Here is a 19,569-nt window from a genome sequence, read left to right on the forward strand (position 1 = left end):
TAAGGACTTACTTACAGCTAAGACATGCTTTTTACCTTTTCCAAAAGATATACTTGCTCTCAAAGAAGAATGGATTAAAATGAGTTCTTTTTACATAAAACTGTTTGCTCCTTCCTTTTGTATGAGTGCTGACCTGGCGATGTAAGTTGCTCCTTTATAGAAATTAGGAAAAGGGCTAGTGTTGAACCTGTGTCCTCTTTTTACTAAAACTTAAGCAGGGACAAGTGTCTTCCTCTAAGTGATCATTCTGGGCATTTAATGAATTGAGTGCTTAGTCTTTTGTTATAGAAGGCTGGTAACATTTTGTTTCAAAAATGCTTGTGCAAATTCAGAATTTAAAAGAAGTGAAGGCTCTGTAGCTTGAATAGTTACAGTTTGATCTTTGGAATTATTGGCAATGTTATGGCTGCTTTAAAACAGAAGGTAACATTGGCATATTACGCTTGTCCCTTCAGACTTAGGAGTGTATCTGTTAATGTTAAACATATGTCCATTGACTGTAGCTGTACTATGGTTTCTAAGACAGAAAAGATGCTCAGAATTTCCTATTCTTATAAAAGAAAAGGAGAATTTTCATTTTTATGGGATAGAAATCTGGAAACATTTTTTTTGTATGCTGAATGAAAAAGCACTAACTTTCTGTCATTCTTTTTATAAAAACTAAATTTGGACCGGGTGGTTTTTCTCCTTGATAGGAAAACCTTGTCAGCTAGACCTTTGGCACCATTTGCTTTGTGCTATGACTCTATTATACTTTGGGGAGAATATTTTGAACCAGGCAGTATGTTGTGGCAGTAGTACAATTACATCCTCTCAAGGAGCTCTTGGTGACTTGCTTGGCAAGGCAGCATTCCATAAATGATTGCCTCAGCAGGATTCAAACTAAAATTTTAAAATGTTATCTATTGCAACTCAGTTTAGGTCCAGGAGGACGTTTTCTCGTTGTAACAATTTTATTACTATATCAGTTTAATTTTTTATTATTCAGGACTAGGTTCATCAGCTCATATTTCTTAAGCTTGTAGGACTGAACATTGTAAAATCAATATTTCCGCTAATTAAGGTGGGGTTTGGGAGTGGATAATCAAACAGTGTAGTGAATCATTAAAAACTTACATGCTAATATTGACTAGCATTATTGGCAAAAGAGGACCAATTCTCTATGCTGGGCACTCTTTTTTTCTTATATTTTTAAAACAGAAGCAAAACACATTCAGTAAAAATTGATGTTCTCAGCATTTAATAGTGTAGAGATGGTCCTTTTTGGATATAAAAGCAATGTGTTAAAATTCTGGGCACTCATATGTAGCATTTTCTTTCCCATCATTTAACTTAGCAGTAATTGATGTCTGCTTTCAAGGAGTCTTACTGTGTTTGGAAATAGGTGGAAAGCTATGTTCATGCCTCTTAGGAACATAATGGATCATTTCTAATTATTGCCAATCTTTGCCAGTACCTTTTTACCCTCCCAGTGATGTTTTTTTCTTGTCTGACGTTGGCTAATGTTGGTTTTTGTTTTGGTTGATTTGTTTACATTAGCCATGGCTGCACTCATTTTTGCTTCTGGTCTTCTCAGAGGGTGTTACTGAGCAGACCAGTAAGTGACTATTTGCCACCACATTAGGAGACAGCTTCCCTTCCCCCAGTTCCCTTACCATGGAACTACTGACTGCCAGTGGGACACTGGATGCTGTTGAATGCCACTGTTTTATTCTGTGGCATTTGACTGACTTTCACCTTACAAGCACGTACTCAAAAGCCCCAGGTCTGCTGTCTGATTCAGAGTGACCTGACTATGCATCCCTCCTGGATCAGATTCTTGCATGAACAAACTCCTCAAGATCCTTTCTCTAAGAGTGAGGTCTCTTTGGCAGGGTTACTTCATGGCTGTATCATGTGCAGGGGCTGCACCTCTTTTTTAAAGGAAAGTACAGTAAGAAAAAGACTGAAAATACATTCTGAAAATATATTCACATGCTCTTCGGGTATAAAAACATAAAGTAGAAAACTCAACTGACATGAGCCAAGCCTCACATTGCATCTTCTCAGACTGTTTTTCTCTGGGCTTTGTCAACTAGATCACAAGTTAAGGAGTTATTCTGTGGTTCTTCATAGCCTTCCTAATGAAAGGAAACTTGGAATCACTGTGGAATTAAGGCATGAGAGTTTAGCTGGCTGGAGGTAAGGAGGGTCCTAAGGAGAAATTATGTCAAATACCATCTGAGCCACAGAAAATGATAAATGTGTTATCACTGTATTTCCTCAGAAAGTTTCTCCCTAAAATACTTAATGCATTTTTATTGCCTAATTAGAAGTTCAAAGGAAAAGCTTTTTTTGATGAAAGCACAGCATTTATCATTCTTATTTTTAAGATTAACTTCTTCAGTTTGTATGGGAAGCTTTGTAACACTTGCATATTGACTCAAGCAGGCTGTAGTAATTAGGGCAAGTTTTAGTCTGTCTCTTACAATATCCTTTACAATTCAACATTTCCCTCTGTGACTGAAAGAAATTGAATTTATGTCCCATAACGTCAACTGGGACAGAGTAACACAGTGAGATACAAGCTCCTGTGACGGGTGCTTCCAGTTTATACATGTTAAAGGGTTTGTATCTAAACTAGAGAGAGATGGGCAGGTATTTGTCACCCTCTGGGACAAGCCACGGTGTGACTTTGCAGGGAAGAAGTGACCTCAGTTTGCAGCCATCGTTGCATAGCTTTTGCCCTGAGTTCATTAAAAGGCAGTTCAAACTGGGACTGGAAGTGAGGGCCAGTAAAGAACGGTGGGTGGTGAGGTCTGTAGCCAATGCAAGGGCGAGGAACACCAGGGAGTTGGCAGCGACTGTGAATATCCCTTCCCTTATTTCATGGTAACTTGCTGGTCAGTCCTCTCTGAACTTTAAAATGACTGTGTATGTGTGAATTTAGGAAATTGCCTTTTCTGTATTGCTGGGCCCCATGGCTTGATGATTGTGGTTACCTCATCATTAAAAGATCTTGTGTAAGCTTACCCTGTAGTTGAAACATTTACAATTCCCCTCTCCTGAATTGATTCTCTGGTGACTAAACAGAAAGACCTGCACTCAAGCTGTAGCCTTTCTTCCAGGGAAGCCATTAATTGGGTGTTCTTCTGTAGGTGGTTGCCAGGTGACCGTAGGAACTTGTGAGAACATAATATCTTTATTCTGCTGTAAAAGTGAGGTGGCAGCTTCAGGAGTTACTACCTGCACGATTGCAGACAATATCACTGTAAAATCCTACCAGGTTTAGAAAAATGGTTTAAATGTCATCTTGAAGACTTTCTTTATAACTAATTGTGCAAGACTGAGTTTATGGAGGGAAGAGTGCTCAAAAATCAAAATTAAAAATTTTAACTTACTCATTCAATTTGATATGCATGCTTGCAGCTGAAAGAAATTCCTAATTGGCTAGCTCTTCTTTGTATTTTTTCCTTGCTGGTGTATTTTAATGTAATTATTGATTGGATTGTGAGCTTGAAACAAAGTGAGAAATACTAGTCTATAAATGCTGATTTGTACAGAAAAACCTATGCACCAGTTTGTAAGACGTTTTAATTTTTTTTTTAAGAAACACAATTCTTGCTGAGTTGAGAGCTTTTTCTTTTACTTGTGAGCAATAGGTATTATTGTACCTCGCATAGATTTGCTGTAGGCAGTGTTGCAGTGCCTGGAAAAATCTGTCAAACTGCTTTCAGAAATGGCAAGACATTGTCAATTAGCCCTGCAATTGTACAGCAAATTAGCAAATGTAGTATCTTGAGGATAATACTTTTTCTGTCAGTCTGCTTTTTTTAGTGAGTGCATAGGGAGCCCCAGTGATTTAGCCCAATATTTAGGATTGAGAAGTACTGTCACATAATTAACTCTTTAATTTACCCAGGGGTTTTAATTAGCCTTATTAATTTTATTTGTTATTATTTATCTGCCCAAGTGACTGGTGTAAAGGACATCAGGTCAGGCAGGCAGAAAAGTCTGGAGAAGTTGGCCATCTGTTTCTCCTTCTGGACAGATGTTGTAATTGGGATGCCTCCAGCCTGAGGGAATGGTAAGCCTGAGCTCCCTGCCTGGTCCAGATGCTCCATGGCTGTATGTGTGTGCATGGTTTAGAAAGTTGCTCTTTCACAAATAGTTATCAGTCCTACAAGCAATGGAACACTTCAGAGAATATGTTAGCGAGAAGTCTAGTACAGATCTTCCTTATGTCTGTGCAAGTAAGAGCAGGCTTGGTTGAGTTTTTTTCTGACTTTAATTTTGGTCTGGAAGAGCAATGAAAGCCTCTGATATAACCACAGTTGTCACCATTTCTTTAGCATCTGAGAAAATCCCCACTGACTGGTGCTGGGTTAAACAGTGGCCTCTGCTCTGGTGCATCAGCACCAAGCCCATTTTAAAGTTTCAAAATTTGTAGCTGTTTATAACGTGGACTTTTGAAACAATAGTTATCTTCAGAAAATCTCTTGTCTTTGGGATTAGCTGTATTTGCCATACTCTAAAACAGATACTAGGCACAGCATGATTTGTTTAGATGTGACTGAGCACAGCATCAGGAGCCACTGAATGGGTTGAGAAAATGCCACCTGGCATGATCAGAGTACAAATCCTTTTGCATATATGCTCCAGCTCTGATTCTGTTAAAGTACTGGCTGCATGAGAAGACCTAATATTTATGAGTATGCCAAAGGACAAAAAGTTCAAGCACTTGGATGGGTTTGGAAGGAAATCATATTCTGTGGATTCAGCTATGAGGAGATCTTTCCACAAAAAGTGTGTCTTGGGTCAATCTGCTTTCATCATCAAGCATTCTCATGATAGCAGAGGGTAACTGATGAACACAAGAAAATGACCGAATTGTTTTTCTCTGACATGTAAGTGGTGTCCCCTGCAAATCACAGTTCAATGCAAGCAAGAAAGGCCTGTAACAATTTTAAGTTGCAGGTAGGCTTCCCAGAAGGCAAAACTATGGGATGGCCCAGTATCTCTTCTTGCTGGTTCTGTCAGTCCCCACCACCAAGCCTCACAGGATACAAGACCAAACACGCATCATAAATAAGATGGTAAAGGATGCTTTTCTTTGCCTGTGAGCCACCATGCTCTGGAGTTCACCACACAAGGTCACACTGTATTTACTCCGAGGATCCACTCCAATACAATAGACTTTGGTGACCCAGAGCATGGTCACTAGACACAGCTGAGCACTCTAAATGATTCTGCTTTAATAATAGTAAGAGCAGTCAGTCAGGTCACCTTTTTCTACTTCTGCTGTCAGATGGGTGCACTTCCAGCCTGTTCAGAAATGGTGTCCGCTATTATCCTGTTTCATCTGCTCCTGACCACATGGATGTTAGCTGGTTGAGTACTTTCTTTGAGTTATGCTCCTTCCTGGTACCTGGGTATGAGGAATATACCACTTGAAAACTCCCACAGAAGAAAAACATTTCTGAGGAAAATAGAAGTAGAGTGACTTTTTTTTTTACTGTTTTGAATGTTCCACAAGGTCAAAGCAAAATGATCAACCACCAAGCTTGAGAGTTCAAAAGAAGTGCCAAGTGCACATTTATGTGGTAGAACTCATTGCCACAGCATGCTGGGGAGGCCAGCATGTAGATGAGTTCAAATGGGGATAATACAAATTAATCAAGTCTGTTAAAATGGTGTTATCGTTACATGGCCCTGAAGTTGCCAAAAAGTTGTTGTCCCTGGAAGCAGAGGAGGCATTTCAGCAGAAGGATGTATGCATGTGTGTCATATTCATGCTCCCTTGCCCTGAAGAAATGCTTGTGGACTGTGGTGGAGACAAAATACTGGAAAAGGTGGATCCTTAAATTGATCCAGTTATCAGTGCTTATGTTCTCCCCTACACCATTCTATTCTCTTAGAAATGCTTTTGCGTTTGTGACACTTGTTATCTACCTCCAAGGATGGGATCGCGCTGAAAGAAGTGATAAGACGAAGGAACTGTTTTCCTTCTTCTCCTGGGTGCTCCAGCCAAACCTGACCACCTCTATTCCACAAAGGAGACATCAATTTTTAATACCTAAACATTCACAGTAATGCTTGTAACTTCATAGAGGATGAAAGAAGCATTTTTCTTGTATCCCTCAGTGTTTTTAAAACCAATTTATAATCAAAAAAGGGAGGTCTGACATATAAACCCCAGCATTGTTCAAGTGAGGATGATGTTGTAGATACTAAATTTGAAAAAATATTTGATCTACTAATTTGTGGATGAAGTTTTCGTTGCTTCTTTTTTTCTTAATCCAAGTATTATACTATCAGGCAGTGGAGACCTGAAGTTGAAATTTTTCTATCAGGAAAACTAAACTGCTTTAGTTTACTCTAGAAGTGACACAAAAAAAAAAAAAAAAAAAAAAAGGACTATATGCAACTGGACACTTAGAGTATGCTATTGAATTTATTAGGGTCCTTAAGGTAGTCAGATTGATTTACACTATCCTGAAAGTTTTTCCTTCTGATACGAGGATTTTTAGAACTTCCTAACAAAATTAATACCATAGTGAAACTAGACCTTTTCGTAAGAACTAATGTCATGAGGGGCATTGATATATAAGCCTCACAGAATGCCTGGGACTGGAAGAGACCTCCAGAAGTCTCTGCTCCAGCCCTCTGCTCAGAGATGATCAAGGTAAAGCAGGTTTATCTATAAAGTAGCTTGCAGATAAAATACTGATAATTGCAAGTCTAGCTTCAGTTTAAATAAGTTTGCCTGTATATGGAATATAAGTCTTAAACTTACAAGTTCTTCTGTATGTTGAGTTCTGCAAAATTATTTCAAATTTGTGTGGTTTGAGCAATAGAAAACTGCTGTGTTGCACGAGAAACTGGTGGGCTGCTACAGTCTTCTCATCTCTAGCTGTGAGGGCGTATCAGCAGTTTAATTGAAACAAAGTGGGAATATTCAGAAAATACTTAAGAAATTTACTTTTAAGGGTTATCTAATCCACAGAAGTTGCAGTATGGCAGGAAATAGTATAATCTGCATTGATTGTAAGAGCTTTTATATGATTCCATTTTAGTGAATATTTTTCAACTAATCACATCTATTCTGGTATACCTATGATGGCCGTGGCTCGTGGGACATTTATCATCAAATAAGGATCATCTTTTCAAGACCAGGATTGTAAATCTAGCAAATGGAGCTAATTGGATTTGGGAACCAGAGCAGACAAGATTTGTTTCAGGGCTAGTGTGACAGTGGGGTTACATCGTGTGGGTTTTTTTTATTTGGTTGTGCATGTGGAGCACTGAGCAGGAGTAAAATACTGCATTGGTTAAGCAGTAAGTGGTTAAACACAGCACTTAGGCTTGCATGGTTTTTAAGTGGAATTTTCTGGAATGTCTTTTGAAGTGCCACAATGCCATCTACTGGCTCACTTTCCTGTGTTTTTTCCCAGAGGGGCGTTTCTTTTGTACACAGGCTTGTATGTAAGGTTTTTACACAGTATTTTTGAATAGCAAAATAAACAAGCTGGGATAGAATGAGCAAAATAGTTTTTGGATGCATATGTTTGTTAAAGGACATAATACATTATATACATTAAAGAATCATTTTGAATCTCTTACCAGTTAGTCTTGCTCTCCTTTTGTTAAAACTCTGAGATGATTAATACTGAAATATAAAGGACAGATCTCCTTTTTACATAATAGCTTGTGTGCAGTAGCTTCATTGTTTTCTGTTTATAGTCAGTCTTTTTTGTCCATTGTTTTTATACAGAAAAATGGAAAGAAAATTAAATATTTAGGGTGTCAAGCCACAGAAAGAGGAAAGTGTTGTATTAGAAATTATATCAGATGGGCTTCTTCACTGACAAATTCCTAGATTCAATCTATTCCCTGTAACTGCATCCTCTCCCTCCCTTCCCCCCAACATGTTTTTAGTCTTTTCAAGATTGATCAACAACTTTCCATTGACTGAAAATTCCATAAACTTTTTAACAACTGTTATGGAGAAGTGTGTATTAGAAAATATTATTCTCAGTATCAGACTGTTCAAACTGTAAATGAGCAGCAAGCAGTTCTAAGAAGTTTTATTAGTTCTTGTTTTTATCTATAGGAGTAGCCCTCTGTCTTCCATTTGCTGCCAACAGAAACAAATGGGCAAATATAAAAATAATTTAAAAAAAAAAACAAAACAGGAACTGTAGATACAGGTAAACACTGTTATTTTTTAGTTTCATTGCTGTGTTTTTCTTTAAGCTATCTGGAGACTTTCCTCATTAGTTGGTCATTTTGTTTGTCTTCATAAAATACTCTTCACTTTTAATTTGTTTTTCCCCTTCACATTCAGTTTTTCCTAACAGAAGTTTTTCATAATCCTGCCTTTATTCAGTCTAGTTAGGAGAAAAAGAAACATTGGTAATGGCTTTTAACAATTTGGATTGTTTTTTTAATAGATTTGTAACTCACTCAAGCACAGCTCCAGAGTCATTATTCAAAGCAACAGAGCTAGAAAAAAATTTCCAGCAGTTTCCTAGATGGCCTATAATGAAGGTAAATTCAAACATCTGTGCCCTTCCTGGCCTTTTACCCTTTATCTCAGTGACATTCAGCAGGTCAAGTGGATCTCGCCAAGCCCAGTTTTTATCTGGTAGGAGCTGTATCTTGCTGACAGCTGCGGAGCGTTTGCACGTCGGTGTGTATTCTGGTGGAAGAGCCTTGTGCTTTTGGCCAGCTCATATGGAAAGGAAGGTGTCTGTGTGCTCAAGTTAGTGCTTGTTTGGGGCAGTGGGTTATTGCACTGCAGCTGGTGGGCTGTATGCCGGGATCACTAAAGCTGAAATGATCATACTTGGCACCCTCGTTGTCTTTTGTCACATAAATGATCTGTGTCAGAGAGGGTGTACTGGGGAGTGGAACTCATTGGCAGCTCAGGCTTCCCAGTCCATGCTAAACAAGCTACCCAGGAGCCGAGTGGGAGCTCTGCTGAGGGGAAAGCCCTCAGTGGTGCACCCATCACTCTGCTGCTTGGATTTGGCCGGGGTGTTTTGGGTGAGGAATGCTCTACTTTGACATGTGCAGAGGAATAGACATTGCTCCCTGCCTGTGTTTGGAGCAAGCGCTAACCTCCCACTCCTAATTATTATCTGTGCTGCAAAATACTAGGGCAAGCCTCTGCTTAGTGTGACATTAAATAAGGGAGGACTGGCAAAACCAGAAGAGCAAACAGGATGATTTTATACCTCATCTTCCATTACAATCTCTTTTTTTTTCTTCTTTGAACTGTCCTGTGCTATTGCAAAGAAGGAAGAACTAATTAGGCCAGTTGCTGAAAGTGTTTTGCCACCCACACTACTGAAAAGAACTCTTTGTACAGAATTAGCTCTTACCAGCTGTGCTAAACCCAGTAATTTATCTTTGCCAAAAAAAGAAAAAAATGCTGCTTTAGTTTAGTCCAATTAAACAAGTTAATGTAAGCTATACCCTATATCCACACAAACACAGATATCTCCTGCTCAAAAGCTGCAGGGTTTGCAAATAATTATTTTCTCCCTCATTAATTCTTCTTACTGTTTGTAAAAAGGGCTGGGTTGGAGGAGCACTGGGAAGTTAACCCATTTGTGTGTGGAACTGGCTGAGTGTGAGCTGTCCGGCTGAAGAGCAGTGTGATGGCAGGACACCCACCTCAACTTGGGCAGGTTCGAGCACAAGGGCTTGGCTTCAGCTTGGTGTGGTGCTGTGGGCACTGTGCCTTGGCACTGAGAGGCAAGGGTAGCAATTCCTGCCCCAAGGGAGAAGCTGTAGGAAGTCAGAAGTCTACTCACCCTTACCTGCAGTAACTTCAAGAGGAACAGAGTGGTTCCCTGTGTTTGCAGTTATGGCTCCACAGAGGTTGCTTAATAAAGTAGATCAAAGTCATGTTTTTGACTGGGGTGTTGGTTTGGAAACTGAGCTGGACCTGAGAAGTGATTTCAGGGTGTCCCTGGCACAATGGTAGCAAGTGAGAACTTACAGGCCCAAACATTGACTGAAATTCAACAAATCCATCCTCAATCCTAAAAAATTAATGTCCTTTCTTTTCACTGGCTTCCTATTCAGGGTTTTTAAGACTGTAGACAGTCCAGGCAATGGGGTTTTTTGTATGGCTTTCACTGGAATTCTTCCAAAAGAGGGGAGGAAAAGAAAAATGCTCTCTGAAGCTTGGAGGTTTGGAGATAGTAAACCAAGAATGATGGCTGAGCAAGAAAAAAGAAGTCTTTGGATATCCTCCATCACAGAAGTAAGATAAACAAGGACATTATCCTTATGATTTTGTCAGGAACAGATGACTGTAGTTTAGTAATCTGTAAGAATTTTGCCAAAAAAAATGAAGTCTTTTTAATGAAGAAAAATAAGAATTTATTCCTGTCCTGATACACTTAAAGATCTCCTAAACATTGCAGTACAGACTTGACATGGAATTATTTGCCTCAATGGGGTGCTCCTTTCTGGGTGACAGATTGAATCAAAGACATCCAATACAAAATTTATCTTCGTAAATACAGCTATATTTTCTAAAGATAAATTCAATTTGTAACTCCTGCTCTTTCAAATTTAATTTTGTAATTTGAATGGGCACAGAGAAAAGCCCAGCCTGTAATCACATCTGAGGTGTATATAAGGTAACATCAGTGTGGAGGAAGAGATGTGTTGGAACCTTAAAGTAAATTGTTCCTCATATAAAATTAAGTTTAATCCTTGGCTATAGCCTTCTTGGAGGACAGGGAAAAATGAATTTTCTGTCTCTTGTGTCTTGGAAAATTGTATATGTTACAGAATTGACTCTTTTCTTCCTGAAACAAAAAACGTCTTGTTACTTTAAAATGGTAATGAAGTACCTGTCAGTTACAAAATGCAGTGTACCTGGTGCCATCCTGTAACCAGCACCAGGAATTTTGGTAAGCACATTTTGGAGTCTTGAAGCAGACATACCACCACCAAATAATTAAACTATGGCTAACATCCATTCAAATCCAAAATTCAGTGGGTCACTCTGTCTTTCATGTCCCTAAACACAGCTTCAGTAGCAGATTAAAAGGCTTTTTTTTAAAACATTCTTCTGGCTCAAAGGACATTAACAAAACAGAAAAGTTAAATTGCTAGGTTAAACAATATTACAGTTCTGAGTCACCTGAACTTTTCCCCTTTATGTTTGGTGTTTTGGATAAGATCAGAATAAATAAAGAAAACAAATCCAAGTTTATTTAGTTAATATGGTATTCCCTTACCAATGTACACAGTGTGTTACACTTGAAAGGAAAAATAATTGATGCATGTTTCTGTAATAGGTGATTGTGCCAACCTGTCTTAATTGATGCCGTTTTCCTGCTAGTTACAGATAATTCTTTTGTTTAAGCGAGTAATCGAAGATCTGAGCTGTGAGAGTAATTATACATCTCTGTACTTCTGCTACCTGTATATACTTCTGTAAAATACTGGGCAGCATGCTGCAGAGAGAGGTAGCTCCCACAGGAGAGTCCTCAAGCATAATACATGTTGGTGTACTTGTTATCCATTTGTCTCGTGGAGTTACTACTGCAGGTGTTCGTGCAGCCTCACGCTTTGGTACTGCAGATACTGAGAAAGCTTCTTGTTCAGAAAAATTGAAGTGAAAGTGTAGCAAATGTGCAGAGGTGACTACTGTGCTGTGTAAGATATTACAGGGATGAACTTTCAATGGACGTGAGCATGGGCCCAGCTGGGATCAGAACAGCTGCTGGCTTCAAAAGCAGCGGTGACCAAGGTTTTCCATGCTGCCAAACCAAATGCATTTTGTGGAGCCAGCATTGCCATGTGCCACAGAATTTTCTTCACTGAAGAATCAGTGGCTTTAGCTGTTCCCACACTCCTGGGCTGCTTTTCATCTGTGTGAGCTCCAACGTATTCTCCAGCATGTTTCCTGGAACTTTCTCCAAGTTCCAGTGGTTTGGGACAAAATCAGGTATTTTCAGGAACTGGGAGGGAGGACAAATGTAGAAGGTGATAGGCATTATTAAAAAAGAAGGAAGGGGGGCACAGGTGGATGAGTAATTTTCTGAAAGACATTGATCTACAAACATGCCATATACATCATTGTGTGACTGTTTTGCAGCTCTCCCCAGCAGCCAAGTTCCCCAGTTTACATGAGAAATAAGACTAAAGTTGGTTCTTTCAGCACATTGCATTTCTGCCATCTGACTTTAAATACAAATGTTGTGAAAGGTTGTCTTTTAATTATGATTGTTGTCATAATGTTGTGGCAGCTCATTTTAGTACCGCAGTAGTTCACAGTATGAAAGTTTACTAGGGCCACAGAATTACTTGATCACACTACTCAGTAAGCATATTTAATATCTGCTTATACCTGTCTATAATGACTACATTTTCTTCAGTGTTCCACTCCAAAAGTCTCTTAGAAATAGTGATCCAAGAAGATACTGAAGAGTGAAATATTTTCCTTTTGTAATGACAATTTAGTTTTTGTATGTATTGTGGAGTTAGTATATCTGCAATACACAAACATTACAGTACTTTCGTGGACCTAGTGCAGAATGTGTTTTTTGTGACAGTGGCTGTTGTATTATACTACTGACAAAAGTAAGGCAGGCACTCACATTGGCATTGATGAATTCTGCTTATGTAGTTGCTGCAAAACATAGGGTCCTCTGTGAATGGTCTGGGTATTTACATACCAAATGTCTCAGCATTACTAGACTACCTGTTATACCACACTCAGCACAATGTTATCCAGGTCTTTGTCTCTATATTTTCAAGTAATAATGTTTCTATTCCTTTCCTTGCCACACTCAGCATCTTAACTGAGTGATTTTTCTCTTCTGCATGCTATGTTGAGAAAAGATATTAAGTTTTTCCCCATTACCCACATGGGATTGACTCTTTAGAAGACCTGCTTCTTCTGTGTTTGGCTTTTTGAAGAGTTTGAGCTGCTCTATGAAGGTTGAGGCTTTCTATGCAAATATGAGAGAAAAAGCAAGATGCTGAAATAACATTAGCAGGTAACAAATAGGGAGGGAGGAGAGGTGGGAGCCTGGAGATTGCCTGGATGCTGAAAGCATGAAAAGAGCACGCCCAGTCAGAGCATTACTTCTGCAGACCTGCTTCTTCCTTGGATGTGTGTTGTATCAAACCTTCACCTGGCTGTTTAAGCCCAAAATCAGTCACTGCTTGCTTTCCTGTGGCCCACTGCCTGACACCTTTGTAAGGTAACCTTTGCAATAGCAGAGGGATGATTCTTCCCCTTTGCAGCCCTCTGCTGTTGGGCCCTGCATGCTTTTGAGATGTCATTTTGCTTGTCATGCTCCTTTTTATCTTTAGGCTGAGCGGCTTGCAGGAAACAAGAGGAGTGAAACTGTGTGGCTTTACTGAAGGACCACATCATCTGGTCCACTTGGCTTTCACAGAATCATAGGACAACCCAGGTTGGAAGGGGCTTGAAAGATTCCCAACATTTTCCTTTCTCTGTTGAGGACCCTTGTTACTTCAAGCTACATCAAGTGTAGCTATTTGGAGCAAAAGCCATGTCTGTCATGCCCATGTTGTCTCTAAGGACAGTAGCATGTCTGTGTAATTTTAACAAAAAGGGGCTCTCTTAACTGAGAAATAGTAAGCATTTAGAAAGAAGAATCCCTTGCTCTTTTGGATCATCATATACAAAATACACATGAATATATATGCTTACAGTATTTTATGTGTAAATCATTGCTGGAATAGATAAGATTCTCTGCTCTTTTCACTGAAGAGTATCTCTTCAGGGAAACCCACAGAATAAATTGATGAGAGTGTTAAATAAATACATCATCCTGCTTCTGATAGGCCAAAGGAAGATGTTCAAGATAAAGTGCTTATGGTTCTAACAAAATTACATAATTTATCATTATTAAGAGAAATAGCTTTCAGATACGTTCTCGCCTATTAGCTGTCTTACTTTACTTCACACCTTCATATGTAGTGATAGCCAGACAAATGGTAGCAATAAATTAGTATTTCTTGCCTTTTCAAAAGCTTCATGTAGCAAAAGCTTTGTGGCACAAAGAAACAAAGAAAACAGCATTTGCACAGCACAGGCAGGAGTAAAATACACAATAGTTCAAACTTCTCAGCTCTGTGCTTTCCTTCACTTCCTTTCCCATTCTGTGTAGACAAATGGAATCAATTAAAATAAGGGAAATGTCTCCAAAATAATTTTTTTCCACATTGATTCCAGCTCTGAAGAACTGGAATAACCTATGTGTTTAAGAAGCCAAATGCAGTTTTTCAACATTCTTTCCTGAGTAAAAATAAATAAGGCTGCTGCTGCAGCATTTAATACCAACACAAAGATTTGGCAAGGAACTGAAGTTATTGATGAGTTTTTGGTTTCATTTGAGTTGTATTAATTACTGTGTACCACACTGGAGTGTTTATTTTTGCAGTAAAAATAATTTCAAAAATTTTAGCCATATTCTTTTAAAAACAAACAAAAAACATTGAACTGACCTTAGTAAATATGAAAAATATTTATTATGAAGTGTGCTGTGTTTAGCATACCCAGTTTTGGGCATGGGAGACAAAAGGTAATGCTTCTTGAAAACAAGAACCTCTTCACTTAAATTTGCAATAGGATTGCAAATTGGTTGGCATCATCCAACAGGAAGGACTCTAGGTAAACAACTTATAAGACTGTTGCCAGCTCTTACAAGCAACCATTATTCTTGTACATTTCTGTTCTATTAAAATGCCCTAGGGTATATCACTGTGTCCCACAGCCATAGGGAGGAGGAGGAGAGAAGATCCAGCAGGCAGGAATTGTGCAGCAAGATTGATTTATTTAATTATTTTACAAACTCTTTTATAGACTTTTTTCTTCATAGTCTAATTGGACAAAGGATCAGCCACCCCTTGGGGTGATTGGCTAAAATCCTAAAACATCCATTGTCAAAATATTTTTCTACTGTACCATAAACAAGACTTCTCAAGGTTGCAGGCATTTCATTTACAGAACTCTGCTACTTCTTCTGTGAGAGAGAAAAGTCTCTCTCAGACTCAGAAAATAGCAAGAAAATTCTTGCTGGCAGCATTTTTGTATCCATACTGTTCTTGTCAGCATTCACTTAAGGTAGATTTTATAGTCACAGTGTTAGAAAATATGAATGTGGAACTTCTTCATATAGTGTTAGAGGGCCAGATTAGCAGCAGTAAATGCAGTGTGTCTGTGGTGTCATCAGGGATTTTCCTTCCTAGTTAAGGTTCAGCAGTGTGCCCATGAAATACACCTGTAAACTTTTCAGGTGCAACAGGAAAAAACAACCTGATTTAATATATATGTATATATGTGTGTGTATATGGTATATATTAAAACACAGGACTTCTTCCTTTTTCTCCATAGTAAAAAACCATGAAAATTTATACATTTATATGTGATCCCTGGCTGTAATAAGGTAACCATATCTTGCCTACAAATTCATAACAGAAGAGAGAAGATGGCTATGTTTATTATCTAGAGATTGGTATTTTTCATATATTTATGCATGTGTGTATAACAACCTATATATATTTTAGATATGTAAATGTGTTTTATATGTAAAACTATCTGTTATACATCAACTTTAGTTACGATCAGCATTTCTTCAAGAAAAACGGGAAACCATTGTTTCTTCTCCAGTGATGACCCTCTTGGGAGATCAAGTTTTTTAAAACTGAGACCTAAAGAAATTGCTGTCTTACAACGTTTTATATTGTTAAGCTGTGGTGGCACTTTCATGTGTTTAGGCCTTGCCTTGTCCAGTAAGTTGATTCTGTATAAGGTGAGAGTGTTGCACCCTCTCCTGTTAGGCCACTCCTACTTTTGTCTGCCATCAAAAAATAAACAGTGGCATGAAAAAAAAAAAATAGTTAGTTTGCTTTTGAGGGCAGAAAGGCTGCTGCCTAGCTACTTACCTGAGTAATTTTAGGGCACTCACCCTGAAATTTATCAGTGAGACGTCACACAAGCAAGTGGCTAGTAGTTTGGAGATTGGCATGTTTGGCAGGATGATAAGGATGAGTAATTTAGTGACAGTGAGAAAAAAGTGTCTTCATCAGGGCCCAGCAGGATTTGTGAGAGGTCATGGGTTATACACCACACAATTACAATTCTGTAAAGTACGTGGGAAGAAGAGATGTCTGGCCACCTTTGCGTTGCAGAGCCTAAGGAAGGAAAAATGTGGTGATTATTGAAGAAGACAGACATTTATACAGAGCTGTCAAGGAAAGATACCATCATACTTTTCAGAGCAGAACTATGCACTCTGAGGCAAATTCAAAAAAAAAGATTAAAACCTGGTCACCTTATTTTCAGCCCTGCAGAAATATGAGCAGTCACTTCTATCTCAACTCTGAGCTGGAAAGTAAAATCTTTGTGTGGATAAAAAACACAAGACATGCCACATACCTTCAGAAACTGAAGACGATAATCTAGCAGTATTTTGCAAGTAGTGGCAATGGGTCTGCAGGATCTACTCCACCAGCTGTGTCAAGATGGGAAGACAGCCCCTAGGATTCAGGCTGCCTCACAGGCCAGCACTGTCCCACTGCAATTGCATTTGTCACATGGCTTGGCATGGAAGCCACACATAACCTGCTCACCAGCCACAGGTGTCCCTGAGAGTCAGACACTGGCCATACAGAGACCTTTGGAGAGGACAGAGTTCAGAGTTCTCAATGTGACTGGATTTTTTGAAGTTTTAGGGTAACAGCATATTCTTTCAGTGTCTGCAGAACATTCAGATTTTGCTTCTGTAATTTTTCTTAATTAATTCTACAATTTAGCTCTTACTGCACCTCTTCTTACACATCTCTGATGCTCTGTTATATAGGGAAAACCTCTCCTGCTTGCTTTTTTTCCCCAATAGCAATGAAGGATTCCATGAAGTGGCTTATTCCTTTGATTGCTTCCTGCCAGCAATGCAAAGGATTGGTACTGTTTCCATATGAACACACAAACACCTAATAACCAGAGAATGGCTGGGTTACAGGCTGGACCAGTGCTTACTCTTCAGTGATTTCTTTTTCCCCATTTGTTGTCTCACATCTGCTGATAAACCCCATTCTGAAGCCCTAAGCCTTCTGCTGGATTCAGACAGAAGGCAATAGTAAGGTTTTCAAGTTCACAAGAAACAGCTGACCATATAGACCTGTACTAAATCTTTGAACAAGGACAAATTGTCAGGTTTTGAGGGCTGGACCTGTCAGAACCAAAGTATGTAGTTTTGCAGGCAGAATTTAAACAGCAAATAATTCAGAAGGAGCTGAAAAGCAACTTTTATACTTCTATTCTATGTCTTCCCCTGATGACAAAGGGGTTCTTTATTGCACATTCTTTCCAGGGGAATTTAATTGTAATGTGTTACCAAAAGAGGTCAATAAAATTTTGGGTAACCAATTTGCTGAGCAAATCATAGCACCTTTTTCCCCAATGGTCAATGAAAATCGCCTAGCACTGACCTATGCACTGGCTTCCAGCCACCTACCAGAAGAGTAAATGTGGTGTATGAGCTACAAACATGCATGATGAAAAAAGAGCACAATAGGTAGCCACTTAAGTCTCTAATTTGGGAGAATGATCTACAGTGAGTACTTGCTGCTGAAGTGCTTTCTTTAGACTCGGCGTGGTGAGGACACTGTAAGAAGGCTGTTGTGTTTCGGAGGGTTAATGAGTGTCAGTGTGTAAATACTGGTGCAGTCCTTCTGCTGAGGCAGGGGATGTTTATAGATGGGAATTTTTCAGCAGCTATAAATGGAAGGTCTGTTTGTTTTGTCTCAAGCACATGGGAAAGTCTTGATCATAACTTAAGAAATTCAAGGCTAATGGCTTAAAAAAAATCCTTATGTTTCAAAGTTCAGCTTACAATGCCATAGCATAGGCTCTGGAAGGGAGGCAGCAGAACAGGCAAGCTGCAGCAGCTCAGCAAAGGCTGACAGCACAGCACTGGTGGCTCTGCACTTGTGAAATGTCTGTACGCCTGTGGTTTGCTAAGGAAGCCACTCACACATAAATCTGTGCTTTTATTGCATTCGAGTGAAGAGGTGCAGCAGTAGATAACATCATCTGTTGGCACAGGGACAGCAAACAGCAGCTCGTACCTTTCTCCTGCAAAGTCATCTGCCCCGGCTGAATATGATTGACTGAGAAGTCACGTACTCAGTCTCATCTATCTCCCCAGTTGGGGGAGAAAAAAACTGCAATTCAGGTTTCAGCATTTTTGTAATCCCTCTGAGCCTCCCATTAAATTTGCTCTACTGTGTGGGAAAGGATTAAAGATTCTTTGGGCTCCAAAACACAATATACAAAAATTAAGTACTACAGCATGGTTTGTGGTAAGGCAGCAACTAAAGTGTATAGCCTGCCACATAACCCAGAGCAGCGAGTTCTCTTTGACAAGTAACACTTGTTGACAGCTTAAAATTTCTGTTGGTAACACATGCCACAGTTGTGCATGGCCTTTGTTTTAAATATTCTGTATGCAACATATTTCATAAGTAACTTCAAAAATAATCAGAGTTGTTCATATGCTGTTACGAACTTAGCTCAGAGTGCCAAAAGAAGGGAATGTTTGCTGGCAAGGAAAACTTCTGTTCCTTTACGAACAGCTTCGTAAGTGCTCCCTTGTAATAAATATTTCAAGATTAAAATCAATGTGTTACAAGTTTCAGACAAGGCTGTTTATCAAGATGAAATAGTTCATTTCCTAAAAGGCAATATTATTCACATTTTTTGTGAGTGTTAGCATAGATGAGAAATTTTTATTCAAGAGTGGCCAGGATTTTTTCCTCACAAAAAACGGTAAACAGAAAATGCCAAAAACATTCTTTCCCTAATTTTTTACTACTTTGAGAGCCTGACTTGCTGTTAGGCTTAATTTGCATAGTTTTAAATTCTACTAAATGTACCATGCTTAGTGTAATTAAGCATCTAGCCTTTTTTGTCCTAATTCAACACTTCAATGTATGAACCTTTTTTTTTGTGAAAAGGACACAGAGCTACTGTGTACTCAGGCCTGAAGGAGAAAGTAGGGGCAAGAAAGGGCATAACAGATATTAAAAAGTAGACTCCAAAATCTATACTTTTAAAAATAAATGTTGTCTTCTGCTTTCATTACCCTACTTGCATGAAACTTCCTCCTTCCCCATCTCAGCTGCTAAGCCAAGAGCTGTGTGTGACGACCAGCAGCTGCATATCCAGCCACAATTTACTGATGTTATGGGGCAGACTAGAAAGTGCTAAAGAACAAGAGGAATCAAAGCATCAATATTGCATTTTTGTCATTTTTCATTTTCTTATTGCACTAGAAAGCACAAATATAAGAGGTCTGAATACCACGTTGTGAACAAGAGGTAGTTCCAGTGTGTGTAAAATGCTACTGCTGAACTAACAACTGTTGAACGGTTTTCACCATTCGTAAGGCAAATTAAATTAGGATTCCAAAGGAACTGGAAAATAATTCCATGCCATGCAATTTATATCTAGGCTCTCCACCCAAAAAGCATAAGAAATATCTGCTGATTCTATCCATATTTTTATTTTTCATTATATTCATC

The 19,569-nt window shown here is 38.9% G+C and overlaps 1 protein-coding gene across 1 annotated transcript in view; it reads left to right on the forward strand.

The window, feature by feature from the left end:
* LYRM4 (LYR motif containing 4) overlaps positions 1-19,569 on the forward strand; it is an 85,260-nt gene that overhangs the window by 65,006 nt on the left and 685 nt on the right. The gene's annotated exons all lie outside the window — the stretch shown is intronic.

Source organism: Corvus kubaryi, unplaced genomic scaffold (assembly GCF_017639235.1).
Source record: "Corvus kubaryi isolate FWS band 111438036 unplaced genomic scaffold, C.kubaryi_AGA036_p1.0 69, whole genome shotgun sequence".
In the NCBI taxonomy this organism is placed as follows: Eukaryota; Metazoa; Chordata; class Aves; order Passeriformes; family Corvidae; genus Corvus; species Corvus kubaryi.